The sequence below is a fragment of the Phasianus colchicus genome, chromosome 4 (assembly GCF_987193195.1).
Source record: "Phasianus colchicus chromosome 4, bPhaCol1.hap1.1, whole genome shotgun sequence".
Lineage (NCBI taxonomy): Eukaryota > Metazoa > Chordata > Aves > Galliformes > Phasianidae > Phasianus > Phasianus colchicus.
Window position 1 is genome coordinate 62,981,100 of NC_143439.1, and position 19,105 is coordinate 63,000,204.

At 37.7% G+C, this 19,105-nt stretch overlaps 1 protein-coding gene across 1 annotated transcript in view; it reads left to right on the top strand.

The window, feature by feature from the left end:
• Positions 1–19,105, top strand: part of LOC149918292 (uncharacterized) — a 70,557-nt gene that overhangs the window by 50,240 nt on the left and 1,212 nt on the right. Inside the window, exon 3 of the mRNA XM_090140114.1 lies at positions 11,811–11,912. The gene's annotated coding sequence lies outside the window, so the exon portion shown is untranslated. The remainder of the gene's footprint in view (positions 1–11,810; positions 11,913–19,105) is intronic.

Genomic DNA, 19,105 nt, shown 5'->3' on the forward strand with positions numbered 1-19,105 from the left:
CACAACATCTAAACATTTCTTAAACAACTCCAAGTCTTCAACACCCTCTAAGGACAGTGACTCAAGCACCTCCCTGGACAGCCCATTCCAGCACCTGACCACTCTGGTGAAAAATTTTTCCTAATATCCAACCTGAACTGTCCCTGGTGCAACTTGAGGCCATTCCCTCTAGTCCTATCGCTAGTTACACTGCTTGCCACAACCTCCTTTCTGAGGAGGTTTTTGTTGAGAGCTATAAGATCACCTCAAACTCCTCTTCTCCAGCTTAAACAATCCCAGTTACGTCAGCGACTCCTCATAAGACTTGTGCTCCAGACCCGTCATCAGCATTGTTGCCTTTCTCTGAATATGATCTTGATTTTTTGAGGAAATCTTGAGCAGCACATTTCATAAGTACAATTATATGCATATAGTTGCTTGACTGCTGATAATTATTTATGCATTTATGTGTCTGTATCACATTAGGAGCAGATCATATCCAGAGAAATAAAGGTCTACCTTCTGGGCATAAATTTGTGTGACTACTTCAGATCTGTTTCAGATTCACAACAAGGAATCTGTGGAATTTCTACAGGACTATTACTTAATCTCACTATATTGTAAATTTGTATGATCATTTCATTTTATTTACTCTTTTTTGTCTTTCATTCATTATGAAAGACTATGGGGTTGAGAACTTGTGATGCACCATGTTAAAGGCCCTTATAACTGCCAAATGAAGTCAGTGGGAAAAAGTCTTAAGCTGAGATCCCTGAGTCAAACCTTAAAAATACCTTTTACTTCTATCACATCTGGTGCACCTTTGTATGAACCTCTGTGTATCTTCACTATATTTCTGCCAGAAAAATGCAGAAGACCTTTCCATCATTCCATTGAGATTAGTTTTTTGCATGTCTTCAACTAATTTGGGATAATGGAACAGAATAACAGAACTGCCATTTTTCTGGTAGGTTCAAAATTAAGCTAAAAGTAAACTGCTTATATATTCAGGCAGAATAAACTGGCTTTTAATATATTCAGGCAGAATAAACTGGCTTTTAAACTGGCTTTAATATAAATCTCTGAAAGCTGATGCATTGTGCTTCTGTCTCCAAAAAAAAAAAAAAAAAGAAAAAGAAAAAAGAAACAAACAAAAACAAAAACAAACAAACAAACAACACCCAAAAACCAGCAATTCAAAACCAGACCAAATGTCATAGTGGTATCAAAGCAAATTGTCATCTTGTGTTTGCATTCAGCTATATGACACTCAACTTTGCTAGAAATGTGAACACCAAAACCTTCCCTAAGCATACTTATTTTGCAGACTAACTTATTATTATAAAGATATTAAATGAACACTACTAGATACTGTTACAATGAACTGCCAACCATCTCAAGATATTGACAAGGTCTGGTGCAGTCTAATGAAAAAATTATTTCAGCAAATTATGTGTCAGATTCTATTACCTAACAGTGTAGAAAGGAAGCATAAAGTGAATAAGATCAATACTAATTGGCAGGAGAGAGAAGTTCACACGGCATCTTGTAAAGAAAGAAGATAAATGTCCCTCTTGCATTTCAACAAACTGATTATTTTTTAGTAGTAGAGGGAAAACTTGATTACAAAGAATATGTTTGTTTCCTGCTTCACAATGTACCTAATTTGCTAATATAATTAGTTCTACAAGTTCTGACATTCAAGTGTCTTGTTTTTGCTAGCTTAAAACTTTCTTTTTCTTTCATTGTTAGCTGCTGCTGCCTTCAGCCTTCTTCAGTCAGTTCTCTTCAGGTAATTGTCTCTTCAAGAAGTTTGGGCTCTGTAGAACCTAACACGTTCTTCCCTGCTCTAGTGCATAGAGAAATATGAGGCAGCTTTGGAGTAGGCTGTTCTGTGCAAGAGATAGATGTGAAGTTCATTTTCAGCCTACTAACAATTTTTACCATAAAGCACCATGTCGCAAACCCCATAAACCTTGTGCTTTATGATAATAACTGACCCAAGTGTTTACATGTTACAAAATCTTTATTACCTTTTCAGCCACTTGTTCTTTTGAACCTCTGTGTTATGGACCAAATATATGAAAGACAGTCTAAGAATTCTCTTTATGTGTCTCTGTTTGGGTTCATAGACTTTTATGAATACTATCTACCACTAAAAAAAAAAATAAAATTAAATACAAACAATAAAAAACAACAGATTTTCATCATTTAAGAGCTTGCAGAGTATACTAAAGAACTAGCTGTTGAAACAAAAGACAAGATGTCTGCCTTTTATGTATTGGCTTCAGCTAGGTATAGGGCGCGGTATGCATTGGTCCTGAATGGATAATCCATTCATTATCAGTTAATTATGTGCCTTACATTATTAAACATCTTCTCCCCTGAAATGATTTAAACTACATGAACTGAGTAGCTTTTTTTCTGCAAGAATCTTTGTGGCTGCAATAGAACATCAGGTAAGTGTGGTAGCAGTGATGTACATGAGAAGCATAGGCAGAGAGAAGGTCTTTTCTGGCAGTGGCAAGAAAGATAAAGTCACTGGATACTTGGATCATCTGCCTTCCAATCTGCAGCCCTTCAAGCTTGTCTCCCTTTGTGGAGATGATTTGTAGAGAGCCTAATAAGATGAACATTTCCTGGTGCAGTTTGCCTTCCTCCTACAGCCTTGTCAGTGGGAGTGAGATCTGGAAAGCTGAGCTAAAAATCATTTTGGAAGGGTGCAAATCAGGGCAAAAAATGGAGAGCAGCGCTAGGAGATATCAGACACCTCATCTACCATGGGTAAATGTAATTTCAAGATGAAGTCACACATTCATGCCTGCTCTGTGGGCAAACTGTCAAAAGAGCAGAGGACAAGCAGCTGGTAGCTCTGAGCACCAACACTGAAAAGGAAAAGATACTCTAAAATGAGGAAGCTTGTTATAGAGACATTTAAAAGGAGCAGATAATGAGGTAAAATGCTTCTAAAACTTATCCTAGAAACTTAGGCCCTAAACGTTCTATTCCCACAACACAAAGCTACCATCACTGAACAGAAGTTTAAAGGAGAATGTTAAAAGTGAAAAAATCCACACCCTTAAAAGCAGAAGCAGTATTCATTTGAGAAGATGATAAAGGGTTGTAGCACATAAAATATCAGAAAAAAAGATACAAGGACCAACTTGGTAAAGACATAAATAACACAAAGACATAAATGCTTATAATAAAAAATTCAAATATACTAGGAAGCTTAAGTAAGGTGAACAGGCAATGAATGTATAGAAAATGAGGAAATCTTTAATCCTCACTCTTTGCAGAATGAAGGTGGGAAAGTTATCACTAATACATAAGAGCAGAGAAAAGGATGGCAGGGAATTGTGTCAATTGGAACAGTCAACAATAAACTAAACACAAACCTCTGAGAGATGATATTTTTAAAAACTTTTCAGATTTGGACTCACCAAACTACTCATCAAAAGATCTACTGCTTGACCCAGCCTGAATCAGAGAAATAGGGAAGACAGTGCCACTGTCACAGAGGGTGATTCAGGTCATTATGAGAAGGACAGATTGGTTACTGGCAACAACCAGATTGGTGAAGAACTGTAATAAAGACTGAAATTAATATTATGGTTGAAATTATAGATATGGCATGAGCCAAAGGTGAAATTTCACATATCTTGTGAAATGATGTGTTCTTTGAAAGTATCAGTTTGTTAGTAAGGCAAAACCAATCTAATCTAGTTCTCTGTTTTTAATGGTGGACATCCAACCACAGTATTATGACACAAAATATATTTGGACTTTAAAAAAGGGGGCCTTCAGCATAAGCTGCAAAAGTTTTTCCTCTTTCAAGAAGAATAATCATTGTTTGTATCCTGCTGTAACTACATTTATTAACAAATAAATACCGCAGCAGTTAACTGAAAGTCTCAAAGGATATGTGGTTGCACATGTCATGCACAGCATGTTTGTAAAGGATAAAGGAAAAGAGGTAAATAGTGAGGGAAAAAATTTTGCAGAGGATATGCAATTATTTTGGATAGTTAAGTCTAAAGCTGCTATGCAGAGGTGCAGGAAATTCACAGTGCTAAAAGACTGATGGTATTCAGGGCTGATGAATGGTAATTAGTCCACATAAAAGAACAGGAACTCTAACCTAGCTCTCCATGTTTAATGATGGACATACAAGCACAGTATTACCACACAGAAATTAAAGTTTAGGATCATTTTGGGCACCTCTCTGAAAATGGCAATGACAACTTTTTTTCAGCAAGGCATATGCACAGTACAACTGTGGCAAAGTGAAATGAATAGTTTTGAGAAAGTCCACAGAACAAAATCAATCCAGATGTGTTATTCAAATCTGCCATGTTGCATTAATTACTTTGCAATAAACTTCTAAGGGAAAAAAAAAGTAAAATGCAAAATGCAAAAAAACAACCAACCAACCAAAAAAAAACCCCAAACACAAAAAACGCACCACCAACAAATGGAGCCAAGATTTGTTTTGAGTGAATTCAAACAAGATACAAAAGTAAAGTTTCCACTTTCTCTGTCATCTCCAGTAAACCTTTCACTTTTGATTCAAAAGCTCCTTTAATGATGTAATTACTTTAGAGCAGTGATATGTTGAGCAGGACAGCTGAGTGACTGCACTGAGATTTACTGCAAAGCAGTAAGCAATATTACTGCTGAGTATTCTTGGAAAGATTTGCCTTCAGTATATTCTTTGATTCTTTTCAAACTGCTTACTCATTTACTTCTTGCTAGCTCTGTTGGCTGACCTAAAACTGCCATTTTCTGAGGAACTATAAAAGCTGAAATACATTAGGTTCGAGGCTGATTTTTCTTCCATTTAAGGGAAAATCTTTTCAATCCTGAAACGCTAAAAGTTTTCAAACACTGTACTACACTATTAGCGACACCTAGCCTCTCATATTTGCCTTGTATGTTCTTAATTGGTTATAAGTCCACTTTCTTTTTTTCTCATTTTCTTTGCCATTTCATCTCTGTTCCCATGGAAATGATAATCCAGGGAAATGATAATCCAGGGACACAATCCAGCCCTAATCTATTTGAAGTAATCAAATATCTGCTTCTGCCTTCTTAGCTCAAAGAGCAGTGGAGCTTAGTTTTGTTTGCTCCTTTTTCTTGAGCAGTACTACCAAAAAACACCACCACAGTTTGGTACAAAGCCCTTTTTTTTTTCTTTCTTTTTTTTTTCTTTAGAAAACATTTCACACAAGATGTCCCTGAAATACATTCAGCATTGCCTTTAGAGGTGAGAGATGTCAGGTATTCTTCTGACACCAAAACCTGAACTGTTCATTCTGCAAATTTTTATTTCCTTTGCCCTTTGTCCTCATGAGAAAACTCTGAAAGGTACCATCATGATTATTCTTCTTGCTTCTGTAGTGATTACTGGGTCAAATTTCAGGTAAGCCGCCCCAGAAATACTGCAGTCTGTGTATCACTCTGGCCATGGTCTGAATTTCCACGTAAATGTGAATTTCATGGCAACTGTGGAGCAGAGATTTCTAATTTTTTGAGGGCTAATGCACTTTCACATGAGACTGTCCTTGCCATACCTATACTCTTCCTTCTGTTCTTCATCTCTTTCCAGGTTCTTGCAGAAAATGAAAGAGTTTCAAAGTGGGGCAACTTACCTCTCTGCAAACCCCTGGTTCTTCCCCAAGCACAGTCCATTAGACTCCAAATGGAGTCCTTGGCACATTAAGCTGCTAAGCTCCAGCCCTTCTCTGCTGATATGGAAAGAGTTTTTCAAAGGCTTAAAGACTGAGTAGTTTACTCATGGGAACACAGCAGCTTAAACTTTGCAGCAGTGCAGCTCTTATACCTCACCCAACTTGAACTGCATTGCTGCATGCTGATGCTTTCTCTCAGCCACTGCCATAGTAAGGATGGTACCCTGCATTTACCCACAGCAAGCCCAAGAAAGATATCAAGAAATGAAGACCCAGTTAACTTTTGACTATTGCAGTGAGGAATTTGGGCAAGCTAAAAGAATGAGTCAGAAACATGCATTTCATCAATCTGAAAGGGAAGATTATGAGAGGTAATGGCCTTAAGTTGCACCAAGGGAAGTTCAGGTTGGATTTTAGGAAAAAATTCTTCTCTGAAAGAGAGGTAATGCACTGGAACAGGCTGCCCAGAGAGGGAGTAGAGTCACCGTGTCTGGAGGTGTTCAAGAAGTGTGTAGATGTGGTACTACGAAACATGGCTAGTGGGCATGATGGGGATGGCTGGCAGTTGGAGTAGATGATGTTGGAGGTCTTTTCCAACCTTAACGAATCTATGATTCTGTGCACAATCAATTATAATGGTTATAACAATTGTTATAGCAACAGAATATGCAACAGTAAAAAGTAAAAGGCATTGTGCTGAGTCTCAAACTACTAACACTGAACTAAACACACAAAACAAATCAAGCATCTGTGTTTGAAGTTTATGTGACATAAATGCACCTTTTGTCATGGTTAAATCTCTAGAAGATGATTTATTTTGAATATCAGTTTCTTAACAAGCTTATATAAAATGCCTCTTCTAGACATCTGAAGGTTTTTAAGAACGAGATAGCTTAGTTGACTAAAGCACATTTCTTATCAATTTCAGAAAGGTAATCATGAAAAATGTTAAATAGGGCTCGTTCTTTGCCAAGGAGGCAATTTAATTAACCACGCAATTTTATGAGAATCTAATCTCCTCCTTTCCACCTTTCCTTGTTCATATAAAATATACAAAGAGAAATTAGCAAGGTACTGAAAGTGCTTTACTAAAGTTCTGCTCTTAATCACAATCATCACATGTATTAAATATTTTCTGCATAAGTTCTTAAGCATGTACTAAACCACTGGACACTGAAAGAGAGTATAATCATGGTTTTCCCTTAAGCTTTAGATTGTGAAACCAGTTTGAAGAAGATTTGCTTCTCTAACTCAAGCTTCTGAAAAATGACAGTACATAGATCCTGTGGGATTTCAGTTATTTGGACCTAGGCCAGTGAACATCAAAGCTGTAATTAGCTGGTGCCATGATAAGCTGAAAAAATAGAGAAAAGCTTTCCTAAGGATAGAGTAGCATTATTTCTCAATGTGATCTCTTAAACAACTATTGTAGTAAATTGCTATTATTCCACAATATATAGAGGTTGAAATGTCCTAATAATACAGAGCTTGTAAAGGCTTTAGAGTCTGGTATTGACTATTGGGCGTCAGGGGGAAATTCTTTACAGAGAGTGGTGAGGTGCTGGAACAGGCTGCCCAGAGAGGTTGTGGCTGCCCTGTCCCTGGAAGTGTTGAAGGCCAGACTGGATGGGGCCCTGGGCAGCCTGGTCTAGCATTAAATGAGGAGGTTGGTGGCCCTGCATGTGGCAGAGGGGTTGGAGATTCATGATCCTTGAGGTCCCTTCCAACTCTGGCCATTCTGTGACTAGCTGGTCGATTGATAAGCTAGACAAGATTTGCCACATTGCTCTTATCAAAGCAAGTTTTACCACTCTGGAGAGCAGACACTGGTGATGTTCTTTACAGAGGTAGATGAGACAGAAGCCCTTCAGTGAGTGCATGGTGCAGAGCACCAGCTATGTACCACGGTGCTGTGCAGAGCACTGCTTTCTAGTCACCAACACTGTACTTTCCTTTCCATATCTTCTGCCTGGAGAGGCAGTGCCTATGTCAGAGAATCAGGGCATATGCAATGAGAGGAGATGAAATTTCTTACACTATAGTCTGATGGCACCACACTGAAGATTCCCAGCCTTGCTCTCCTCTGGTAGTGGATCAGTGGTGACTATCAAATAGCTGTGAAAAGTGGCATTGGGGCAGATTTTGCTATGGATGCTCTTTACAGCACTTGGCCCCTTTGTCAGGAGTAGAAACTGAACAGGGAAGAGAATCCCCTAAGTGTTCGCTGCTCACCTAGTTCTTTTTATTCTCATTACTCTGCTCATCCCAAAGTAATTATAGTGCAATTCAGATCTGAAAATTAATTTTGGGATATTTCTTAAACCATATAATCTCCTGGACAGCAACCTGTTCTCTCTTTCTTTAAACATCAGTACTTGAGTCCATTGCAACAGAAAGAGTAGAATTAAAATCACAGAATCATAGAATATCATAGAATATCATAGAATATCCAGAAGGATCATCTAGTCCAACTCCTGGCTCCACACAGGAATTTAGTCTGTAAGCAACACATTTCCTACTTTCTCCTTTTTGTACTTCAGAAACTCTTTCTTCAACTTGTATGGAGCTTGATGCAGCTCACACTGAAAATCCCGAATGTCTTTGAAATGTACTTAATTCTTACACTAAACAAGTGGTAGGTACTTTTGGAGAATACCTCTTTTCAGGATCTTGTCTGGATTTTGGATTGTTCAGGATGCCTGGCAGCTATTTCTCTTCTCTTACTGAAATTGTGTATTTCCTGATCATACGACGTTTCTCTTTGGTCCATGACAAAATGCAGAAAACATTTATGAAGCTACAAATAACCGCGATTAAAATGAAATTTTGACTGTGGTTCAGGAAATGATTGAAAATTTACTTCACTGGAAATTATTTTGAATTCATCCTAACTGTAACTTTTCCAGACTGGTAACCAGGAAACCAACCCACCAACTTCAATATAAGTAGTGCGTCACCGATGAATCCCTTGAGAGCAAGCTAGTCACCATAACAGCAAGAGACTTAGTGATTTCATATGTTTAGAGCTTACTTCTCTAGGTTACTTGTAACTGTATATGTTGGACTACAACCAGATTGTCCTTTCCAAACAGTCTTGATCTTTATGATGCCCATCTTCCATTTGTGCCTATTATACACTATTATACACCCCCCCAAGCTAAATACATTCACTGGAGTTCCTGCAAAATCCTGCTCTTGTAAGAGAGGGAAGGAACTGGAAGCGTTGAAATACCTCCTACCAAAGGGAAGATACAGTTTAATGTATACAAAAAGCAAATTTTTAAAGAGTTGTTTTAAAAATCTCATGTACATTCCCCAAATTTTATCTCTGTTATCACAGTTTAGCAGCAACAGTAACACCAGTATTGTTTTTGTAAGGATACGCTGCTCTTGAACATTCTTTCCTCCAACATGAGCACTGTTTTTACTATTTACAGGGTCTTTTATTTTGGTTCAAATAAGATATTTATTCTCACCATCACAAAAATATTTTCACCTGTCCAGTTTAGATATCTGTCCTTTCCACCCCCAAGATTTACATGCCAGTCCAACTGTATTGAAAATATTGAAATGTAAACAATTCTTGTGTCACTAGTGTCATTCTTGAGAAACTAAGCAGAGAAAACAGAAGCTTATTTTTCTGCTCGCAGCACTTCCGTTTAAAAATCTCTGCTGTTCTTTTTTTGTTGTTGTAGTGATGGTTTTTCTTTTTCAGGTGTTTTTTTGTTTGTTTGGTTGATTGTTTGCTTTTTTTTTTTTTTTTTTTCAGAAGTGCATTCCAGGATGCTGCCCCTCTGAGCTTGTATTGTGCTAAAAAAAAAAAAAAAAAAAAAAAGAGTCTAATGTTAAACTGGAAATATCAGGTCACTGATATAAAATGGAGCCCATTGACTTTTTGTCCTGTCTTTATACACTGCCAGAGTGGCTGCTCAGCAGAACACCACATTGAATCTGAAGTAGGTCTGGAGGTGCTGCCATCATTGAGTTCAAATCAGACATCACAAAAATCTTCAGTTATTTCAGAGACTTAATTTTGATCTGCATATACTGGATTTTCATTTTATACCTGCACATTTTATATATAATCTGTGACATTATTCATCAAACTATTGGCTCCAACAAATAGATAAGGGCTGCTCCAAAAGTAATTACTCCTATTTTATTATATTGGCCCATGGTGTTGGTGAGATGGCAGTAGAAGTTGAACCTTCTCACCAGTGCTCCATCAGATGTTGTTGCAGTGTGACAGCTGGCAGCAGAGGGGTAGTCTGACATGGAAGAGCAAAGTTGTGTCATTGAATTCCTCCATGTGGGAAAAAATTGCAGGCATTGACATTCATTGATGCTTGCTGAATATTGATGGAGACCAAACACTGGATGTGAGCACACTGAGGCAGTGAGCGGTACAGAGAGTGGCAGCAGTGACAGTGGGTCACCTCCACAGGTACAGATATTTACAAGTGTGGCATGTAGGCTTTTGATCATCACTGGCAAAAATGCACAGCAAATGGTGGTGGCTATGCTGAAAAAGTTGTTTTGTAGCTATTGTACACTATTTGTACACTATTTATTTTGTAGCTATTGTACAATATTTGTATACTATTTATCAATAGTGTAATGTAGTATTTTTGTCTCTCAGTTAAACATAAACAACCTACAGATCTTTGCTACTCCAAGTTACTTTTGATATAGGCAGAACCACACATAAAATACATTAAAAAGTAACAAGAAGACTAGAGCTAAATTTTGAACCCATTTGCATGATGGATGAAACTCCTAGTGATTTCCTTGAGCCAAGCACTTACTCCAGAAGAAGCTGTGCAGAGGGTAGACACAGCAAGTAGGCAAATCAGCAGCAATAAATGCCTCTCAGACACACAATATATTTTTCAATTGAAATGTAACTCAGAATTTTAAACGTAACAGAGATCAAATTTTATGTGCAGGATTTAAATAAAAATCAGTACTAACAATCTAGCAGCCTAGCGCAGGATAGTAGAAGTGCCTAAAATACAATACCTAAAGAATTATTGAAACAAAATAAAAGATAAAATGAACTAATGACAACAACAACAACAAAAAACAGCAATAATGATTATTTTCTTATTCAAAACTCTTGGCACCTGAAGACCAAAGGAGCAATAAGAGAGCAGACATGCTGCAATAAAACTGAGTAGTGAAAAGAATCTTTATTTGGAGATTTTATTAAGCTTGAAGTACAAGGCATTGCACTTCAACGAGCTTGGTTGTTGTGGTTCTTGGCTGTTCATGAGAAGAACAAATTGACAGTGCTTTTACCTGTTATTCACTTAATCATACAGTCTGACAAAATACAAGAGTTTCTTGGCTGGAAAAAAGAACACAACAAAAGCCTGCTTGCTGTTGAGAATACTTGATAACAATGCCTGTGCTAGAGAAATCCAAAAACATCAGAAAATTTATTTTCCTCCCATTTTCATAACTGTACCAATTATTTTGATCATCTGCCATTTAGAGAAAATGTTAATAACGTACCGCTGCCCAACCCAGCAATCCAAATTTCATCCAACTGAAAAAGGGACAAAACTAACAGTTGCAGTGGATTTTTATGGTACTTATCTCCATCACTTCTTCTGAATTTTGATTTGTTGCAAAAGAGTTGATGATGACTTAAACACAGATGCTGAAGTGTGGCTTCCTTCTGCCTGAAATCTGCATCTGAATGTTAGAGAGGGAGGCTTGTGTTAAGCTTAAAATGGGTTCTATCCATGGATATATAATTTTAAATCTGAGGGCACTTATTCTATACATGTAGCCATACATCTGTAAACATCCGTCTGCTTCTTCAAGTGCAACTCAGATGGAAAACGTGAAAAAAGAATCTCTCGTGTTACTGGAATTTTAAGTCCTCACAAATCCCTAACCTACCTTTCCTGCCAGATTCAACCCAAGCTAAACAAAGATTTGGAGTCTACAGAATTTTAACACAAGGCTTTCATATAATCTTCTCAGTGTCTTTTCACATCTGAAAGCTCAATATGGTAATAGAGGAGATAGCTTTCATGCAAGAAAATACCTTTAAGGCCTGGAACCAGGCATTTGCTTTTCCCTGTCACTGTCTGATGCATTCTCTTCCTTTTTTCCCCTTTCTTCTTCCCACAGGTAAATGGGAAGTGCTACTGGAAGACGCATAAATGACTTGACAATAGAGTGTAGTTCTAGAATGCTCTGCAGTTCTGAAGGCTCGGCTGGAAAAGACCTATGGTATTTCACTTTTTTAACCATTCAGCAGAGAGTAACAAAGAATGATATTACTTCTAACAAGCACTATACTGTGGATTGCTTTTCAAATGAAATCATTTTTTCTCTATGCTAGAGGAAAATTTATTTTCCACCAAATTCTTTTGTGGTTTATAGCCACAGAATGTCACTGGTGCGTATGTAGTTAGACTCCAAAAAAGACCTGTCTCCTGAAATTTGGTGATATCAGAGCCACGTGGAAAATTAGTTCTGTAACAAGCCATGGAAGAAACTTAGATGTGGATTAATAACTGATACTATAATTTCTTACATTCATTGACATTATTCTCTAGTTCTATCTATTCTATCTCTATAGTTCTATCTCTATCTCTACAGTTCTATCCGTTCTTCTCTATAGTTCTCTATCTATTAGCTTTGAGACCCACTAACATAATCTGGAAGAAGACACCACCAGCCCAAATACACACTCCCACGACGCACTCAGGAAGAAGAGAAACAAAGATACGAAAAAGAGATATTTGTGGTTCAGACAGAGCATTTGTATGAAGTCTGGGTATCAGCCTGGACAAGAAGTACAGTGTGGTAGTATTGTGTCTGAAATGCAGCCTTGAATTTCTCAGGGAGCGTTGAAGGAGCTCAGTCCCAGCAAGATCATTTCAATCTGTGCTTTCTCAGTGTGTTAGATGGACATTCATTTGCTCCCAACTCATTTTAAATTCATTTAATTCTCATTTGAAATCCATGCATTGTCTGTTGGAGTCTTTTGATCAGCTTTTATCAGGTTTCATAAAGACCCTGTCATGGTAAGTTCTTGCCTATGTATGAGAGTATGGGGTGCTAAATGTCGTCAGAATACACAGTATTTTGCTGTCTTGAATAAAGGCAATGTGAATGGCTCACATGTCTGGAGAAAAGCAAATAAAGTCACTTGGCATCTATGGAAATGTAGCAATGCTACACAAGCAGGTAATCCCACATGAAGGCTGTGCTGTATAATTTCCTGGTCCAATGACAACTTCCTATTTGTCTAGTTCATAGAATCATAGTATCTTTTTAGTTGCAAGGGATCCTTAAAGGCCATCTAGTCCAACTCTTCTGCAATGAACAGGAATACCTACAGCTTGATCAGGTTGCTCACAGCCCCATCCAGGATGATCTTGAGTGTCTCCAGGGATGGGGCACCCACCACCTCTCTGAGAAATCTGTGATAGTGCCTCATCACCCATATTGTAAAAGAAATCTTCTTTATATCCAATCTAAATCACCCTTCTTTTAGTTTAATTCCATATGGCACTGGTTAAAATGATTATTTTTTTACATATGGACTCCTTTAATGCTCAGGAATACCTGGTTTTCTTTCTGTCCCAAAGAAAATGCTTGTGTTTGACTCATACCTTGTGTCAGCATTCCCTTCTTTTGACATGTTACAGATACAGCACTGAAGCACCAGTAGCAATTATCATGTTTCCGGTGGTAAAACAGTGGTTACAAGACCATACAAATTGCCAAACTAAAGCACACAGTAATTCAGCAATGCCCTCAATCTCTGAAATAGGTCAGCATCAAATTTAGGGAAGTACTCAAAAACCAGCTATGTACAAATCTAGAAGTCATTTTCTGGCTGCTGCCAGAAACATACAGGCAAATATTTCGTATACATAGAGTCACATATCTGTGCGACTTAGCAGTATGTCACTGGTTGTGTAAACTTCTCACCCTTTTTCTAAATCCTGGTTATGCTCTTGGCCTCAAAGATACCGAGTAGCAATTCCTCACAGGAGCAATGTAATTGCTATACCATCATGTAAAACTAATAGCAGGCAAAAAAATGCCATTGTGTGGCAGATACTTAATGCAGAGCATGGCACTATCATGATTGCTTTTTATTATATTTCTCTTCATCTTAGAATTTGAAATACCCATGCAGGAAACTATGTAAAAAGGGTGGCAGAATTACTGATTATATTGCCCTTATTTATGTGGAAGATGCTCTTGTCAGCCAGTTATTACTGTCGTTATCCTTGACTAGGACTTAATCATTCACAATATAAGAGTGACTTGTCACCTTTCCAGCCACTGTAAACAATGTGAGGGGAAATACATAAGTTCAATTCAAGGGATTCAGCATAATTCTGATTTATCAAGCGAGTCAGGAGCTGCCTAAATACAAGGATATCCCTGGGTCAGCAGATGTACAAATATTTCTGTGGCTGTCAGTGTATTGCACTGTGTTGTTCATTTGTCAGTGGAGCCCTGCCCTTAGCAAAGCAGGCTGAAAATTCAAGCACTGCAATATATCACAGTAAAGAGCAAGACTGTCAGTTTTCTTCATCATCGAGAACATAAAGTGACAGGGAAGTCTTTGGAACAATTGTGTTTTGATTAAATTTTGTCATATGGATGCACAGATTGGCTGGTCTGGCTTCTGAGGTTGCCATATCATCAGGGAGACTGCGAACAGTCTGGTGATGTTTGTTAATTGTGCTTGGGTGTGGATACGCACATACAGAAAACACACACAAAAATGTATGCACACAAATATATATACACACACACACACAAACAGCACACGTAATGTGGAATGCATATGTGTTGCTTATGCACAGAGTCTATAGACATATACACAAAATTGCAGGTTTAGCTTCATTCCTGCCTCTACAGTTCACCTTCTCTTATTCCTTATTATTCTTTAAAAGCACAAAACCAAGACCTTTGCTGTGTCTCTAAGAAATCACAAAAAATCTCTGTCAGAGGATTTTTTAGAGGAAAAAAATTCAACCAAAAAGTTTTGATTCTGTTACACTTGCATCAAAACACCATTGTCTCCAAGAAAAGGATTTTTCTGTGTGTACATTTACACTTATGGGGCTGAAACCTACTGAAAAGGAAAGGCATTTAAGAGGGATTTTTGAGTAAGAGAGTAACAAAGAACTTATCCCTAACAGTATCTGATTTAAGACCAATTTGCATTTTCAGGTGCTAATTTTGTGAATCATCTCACACTTCATTTCTGCATAACATAGCCATAGGCAGATGATAATTGTAATTACACTCTAGGAAAGAAATCTGTTAAAAATGTGGTCAAAACGCAGGAAATGCTGAAATCCTTTTACTGCTGACCACTTAACTCAAGATGCACACAATTACCCCCAAATTTTCCAGGAACAGAGTCATCTAAAAACTTATCAGAGCTCTAAGAACAGGCTGGCACTTTGCTTCTGGCTCTGTTACAAACTTCTTCCATATTTCATGGCATCACAGAATTGTGGCTTAGTTTGGAAGGGATCATTGAGCTCCAACCCCCTGTCGTGAGATGCCACAGTTCAGGCTCCCCAGGGCCCCCTCCAACCTGGCCTTGAATGCCTTTGAGGTTGGGACTTATTTCTCCAATGTCTTTTTACTTTTGTGAAATACTGTTGTCTTTTTGTATTTAGGACTTATCATGGTTACCACATAAATTCAGCTAGATTTGCTACCATAATACTGCCTCCTAGGAATGGATTTGTAGTTGTATTTTGTCACTCATTTGCTATCCACCCTGTTCTGGTATTTTTACACACTCTTTACACACTCTCATCTATATCTGTATTTGTTTTTCTGCTCATACTTTTTTTTCCTTCTTACAACCCATACAACAACTTTTCAATTCATGGCACCAAGTGAAGAACTGAAGTACAGAAGTGAAAAATGATTCCAAAATTCTTCTCTTGCACAGAAAAGGAGAAATGCATTGAAGTGTGTAAAGTTTTTCAAGGGAAAAACGGAGCAAAACAAGGCCCAAACAACTCTATGTAATCTTTTTTTTTTTTTTTTTTTTTAAATTTAAAGTCAAACCCCAAATTTTGAACTACAGTAAACCTTATCACATTCCACTCTTGATCTAGGATGGAATTCATTGAAATGAAGCAACAAACAGAAGATTTTCTAGTGGCATTTCATCCTGTCTAGAGGGAGGAGGATGGAGCAGCAATTGAAGACAGCTCGTTGTTTCTGAAACTAATTGTAAAAATCCACCATGTTACACTTTGAGCTCTGCTGAAACATCTAAGTTTCAGAGAGCTGACAAGAGCAAGAATTACTTTCTGAACTTCAGATGAACCTTCTGAGATTCAGCCCTTGTTAATAATCTCTTTATGTACCATCTGATTTTTCTTTCTTTTCTATACCTGTGAATGAATCATAAGCCAATTTGTTTCATCCATACCCCTCTATTGCTGTATAAGCTGTATGCTTTGTCCTGCCTTCTGTATGTCTATGTTCTGGGGGCAAAGATGTGATTTTTAGGTCCCCATTAACGTTTGACAGCATTTCCACAGTTACACTGACTACCATAAAGACAAACATTTAAATTCAAATCATACTTGCTATTAACAGGAACAGCTTGGAACCCTACTGAACTGGTATAAAACAGCTCCAAATGCTTGTTGAAAAACCTGGGACTATAAACAGATTGCATGCCCCTCTGCTCTTCAGCTCTAGCTTGTAAAGTGGCAGCACTATGAACCCTCATCTTTGGAAATGGAGAGCAGTAGAGAACAGATGACAGTAGTTCAGAGTGCCTTGAAATCTGCTCCAGCTGTCATTAAATGTCTCTGGCTCCCTGATAGTAGCAATTTCAGCTTCAGTAGAATACAGAGGCCATTTTGTCACAAGAGCTAAGAAACAACAAGCAAAAGAGTGTTTTGTAAGTCTGAAAAATTAGCATGTACCTCCCTCAGCTGCAGTCAGAGTGGCTCTCAGTACAGCTGCAGCATGCAAGAGAGGCAAGAGAGAGCACAGATCTCACTTTAAATGACACAACAATTACTTGAATTTCCCATAAACCATACAGCTTAGGTAGATATAACTGTGGGAGGGTCAACACATATAAGATAACTGTTTTGTGAAAATCTCCCAAGAAAGTTAATCCATTTTTCTTTTACATATGGACATTGGGTGTTATTTCAACTCAGCCTAACCCAGAGGATTTGTGAATCTGGTCACCTCTTCCTCCCTTCCTAGGCAGGATGTGACACAACCTTTTCTGTCATCGAGGATCTTAATATCATCTTTTCATAGATGCATATTCAGTACCCACTGATATCAGTAGAGATTTTGTCATAGTCTTTGTTAGGCACAGGATTTAATGGAGTGCTTATTCGCTGTATGATGTTTCAAGACTGACCTCTCATAAACACTTCTTTCACTCTCCTGCTGCTCAGTCATTTTCTCCTGTATGTCATCAGGCAAGGGTGGCCTGAAAAATCATCTGTTGCCTTTAGGTATAATAACATGACCTTTTCATAAATTGACATACTGGAAAAAAAAAAAATAGCTTTCATTTGGCAGTAACTGTAGTTTGTTTTAATATTTGCTTTACACTCATGTCTTCTGAAATAAGAATGATTTTGCCCTAAAAAGCTGCAGATCCAGGAGAACTTTGTTGTTGTTCACAGGTACTTAATTTTTCTTTGCCATATATACTTGGAGAACAGAAAAACTTTTAGTCTAGAAATTAATAACTACAATTTATTGGATATTTTATGATTTTTAAGATTGAACTTTCCAGTCCTACTGGACATTTCTTATATAAGACAACCAGCATGGCTTCACCAAAGGCAGGTACTATCTGACCAACCTTCTATGACAGTATAGGCTGCATCAGTGGACAAGTGAGGGCCACTGATGTCATCTATCTGGACTTCAGAAAGATCTTTGACATGGTGCCCCAAAATATCCTCCTCTTCCAATTGGAAAGTTATAGATTTATGAGCAGACTGTTCAATGCACAAGAAACTGATAGTGAGATTTTACCTAGTGGTAAACGTAAGTGGTTTACGTAGTGGTCAATGACTCAATGTCCAGATGGAGATCAGTGGCAAGTAGTTTCTCACAGGGGTCAGTACTGGAACTGGTGCTTTTTAATATCTTCATCAGTGACACTGACAGTCACACTGAGTGCTCCCTCCACAAGCTTACAGATGACACTGAGCTATGTGCAGTCAACACCTGATCTAGCTGTAAATGTCCCTGTTCATTGCAAGAAATTTGGACCTGATGACCTTTAAAGGGTCTCTTCCAACTCAAACGATTCTGAATCTATGATTTCTGCACTTATTTCTTTGCTCTGTTCCAGCTGGGAAACCGTTGTAACAAAACTTCAAAAATATTTATTACGTGTAGAAAAGTATGATTCTTTTTGCTAAATTAGCCCTTCCTAAACAAAACAGAGATACATTTTTCCGTCTATTTAAATCCAAACTTTTCACATAATTAACAATTTATTATCAAGTCTGAGCCTCTCTTCATCTTTTAAGCGTATAAGCAGCTCAATACCTTAATACAATGTAGAGGAGGCAGGAATGCCTATTTTACATTCACATAAAGTCCTGAAAAATAAATTCATTCTTTAAAATATAAAGAGTACGGACAGTCAGTGCTAATTCATTCAAACAAGCCATCATTTGCAAAGGAGTTTAGGTTATTACAGGAAAGTAGCCCCTGTCTACTTTTTAGTTATTCACAACCATTAAGAGTTTCCTCAGTCTCCAGTCATAGAGGCTGTCTTTTTAAGAGCTGCAAGAGGAAAGCATGTTGATTTTTCTCTGAAGACATAAAGCTCTGACAGGCATGAAAAGAATTACTCCCAAAATGAATTTGAAACACAAATGAACCATTTTTAAAGTTTAAACCAGTGTGACAATCAGAAACCATTCTGCATTTAGGGAGACAGAAACATTTTTGTTTGAATCATTTTAACCTAAGTTAATGCTGTTTGTTTTCATGAATATACTAAGCAAAACAGATTAAATCCATCAAAAGCTTCCCCTATGATGCTTAGAGGAGTTCTTCCAGCTGGGTGGGATTTGTGTTTCAAGCAGTACAGTGGGATGCTGCCAGCTGATCTTCAGCTGAGCTCCAGTTTGCAGTGCCTTCAGTTTTCACCACTTTTCCTTTTGTTGCATAAGAAACTGCCATTGCTGTTTTACATTTTATGTCAGGGAGAATGTGTTGGTCTAAAAAATAGGAAATATTTTTAGTAATTTCTGAGCAGATTGTTTTGAAACAAGTTATGAAACTCATGTCCCAGTGTATTGGAACACACGGGATTTTACTGTTGGAAGCTTTCATTTAGCAATATTTATTTTCTGTTTCAAAGATACCTGTTCTTTCCTCTTAGATCAAATGTGTGATATGTCCACTCAACAGGAGAAATG